The following is a 2,019-nucleotide window of genomic DNA, read 5'->3' as shown; positions in this document are numbered from 1 at the left end:
TTTTTTTTTTTTTTTTTTTTTTTTAGCTATTTGAAGCTATTTCTGTGTAGCCCATAGTTGGATATTTTTGCAAATATCTCAATAACTGGCAATTATTTTCAGTCTTATTCTGAACTTTAACTCTGGAATGGACCCAATATAGTATAAATAAAGGCAAAGATTTCAAAATATATCAATAACAAGAAAACAACTAATTATTATAACTTTTTGTAGGCATTGTCATATATCATCAACATGAGTCAAGTCATTTTTTACTATTTGATTGGCATTTTATTAGACACTGTCTCCACTAATTCTTCCCTTCACAGAAATTAAAATCTCCCATATATCCATCAGTTAACTTTCTTAAAATCTCAGACAATTGGTCATTGTTCCTTAATGTAGAGTAAAAACATCTTTCATTAAATCAGCCAAAAGCTATAACTGAGCATTGTGTTGTACAATGTTTGCATATAATTCTTTTAGTGCTGTGGAAATCTACTCCAAATTTACAAGATTAATTCCATTCTAGAATTTCCTTCAGTAACGTCCCAAAATTGCTGAAACATTTTTGAAGAGTTTCTTACTTCTGAGCACCTTGTTTTCACTTTTTGGAGATAGTCATTTTCTAATTGTAATAAAGCATGTGATCTGTTATAATTTAGATCTAAAATGTCCCCAAATTTCTCATGTGTATGGAAAGTGATTGGTCAGGCTAGGCTATACTTTCTGGTGCGTTTATCTATTGATGAGTTTAGGAGCAGAATATGCTATCACCACATGGGACCTGGTGGGAGGAGGGTCCCTTGGGGTGGGACCCGGAAGGCTGCATTGTTATCTTGGGTGCCTCCCTTCTCTTTCTGCTTCCTGGTTGCCTTGGATGAGTACCTTTTTCTCTGTAATGCACCTCAACCATCTTGTTTCTGCCTTGGAGCCGGCCAGCCTTGAACTGGAACCTTCAGACAAAATAAATCTTTCTTCCTTGGAGTTGTAGGGGATGGGTATGGTGCCCCGACAAAAAAGGGAAAGTGACTAAGACAGAATCTTTTCTATAAACTTCTGTCTATACTTAAAGTTTTTTGTACTTCTACGTCTTTTCATAAGAATGACAGAAAAGTCAGTTTTCCTACCCTATCTATTAGTCATTTGTTCACTCATTCATTTCATTTAGTATTTGAAAAACGAAAGATGTGTAATAAACCTGGTTAATCATTTCCTGGCTAATCTGGTTTCCTAAGGAAAATCAATAAACACACACTTCTTCTCTTATTTTAAATTTTATTTGTTTCCAAACTCTTTCTGGAGTGTGTACTATGTGCTGATGGAGTAGAGATTACGAGAGAAATTAAGTCTTTGTGGATAAGAACCCATTAGTTCAAATATAGCCTTCTGGTTCAATTTGCATAATAATGCTGTAAAATTGCCCTGTAGTTCTTATAATATTAGAAGTCTTTGTCCCTTTTAATAATTTATAATTAATATTATCTAAGCAAAGCTATCCTATGTTTGTGAAAATCCATGCACATTTACTAATAGTTTAACTAACTAGTGCTCAAGCTTCAGAGCCACACAGAGGTTTGTTAGAACCCAGACTGTGGCTTCATACTCACAGCTGCTGATGTTGTACATCCGGGGTAGGGTCTGAGAATCTGAGTCTCTAGCAAACTCCGCAGTGATGCCTGGGAAACACATGTGGATTTAAATTACAGCTCGGCAAACTAAAGCCCCTGGGGTAGATCAGGCCGATACTTGTTTCTGTAAATAAAGCTGCAGTGCCCCTACCACATCAGTTGCCATTGTCTACGGCTGCAATTGTGCTACTGTGACATGGTTAAATAATTGTGACAGGAGAGGCTTTATGACCGACAAAGGCGAAACTATTTACGACCTGGCCCTTTGGAGGAAGAATTGCCAACTTCTGATTGAAATGATTATTATATTATCACCTGGTAGTCTCATCGGGAACTATTTTTGTGACTTTTAGTTAAATATTATCGTGACAACCACAAAGCCAAAGCAAGAATTACTTGCTTGAAGTTT

At 36.1% G+C, this 2,019-nt stretch overlaps 1 long non-coding RNA gene across 2 annotated transcripts in view; it reads right to left on the bottom strand.

Annotated features, from left to right (window-relative positions):
* The window catches only part of LOC104866500, an 11,128-nt gene extending 9,382 nt beyond the window's left edge, over positions 1-1,746 (bottom strand). For both annotated transcript variants that reach the window (XR_781467.1, XR_781466.2), the window contains exon 1: positions 1,590-1,746. This is a non-coding gene — a long non-coding RNA (uncharacterized LOC104866500). The remainder of the gene's footprint in view (positions 1-1,589) is intronic.
* Positions 1,747-2,019: the final 273 nt, after the last annotated feature.

The sequence above is a fragment of the Fukomys damarensis genome, unplaced genomic scaffold, assembly GCF_012274545.1.
Source record: "Fukomys damarensis isolate Sample0158 unplaced genomic scaffold, DMR_v1.0_HiC HiC_scaffold_6, whole genome shotgun sequence".
Lineage (NCBI taxonomy): Eukaryota > Metazoa > Chordata > Mammalia > Rodentia > Bathyergidae > Fukomys > Fukomys damarensis.
Note: the sequence above shows the minus strand (reverse complement) of the source record. Positions and strands in the feature narration are given on the sequence as shown.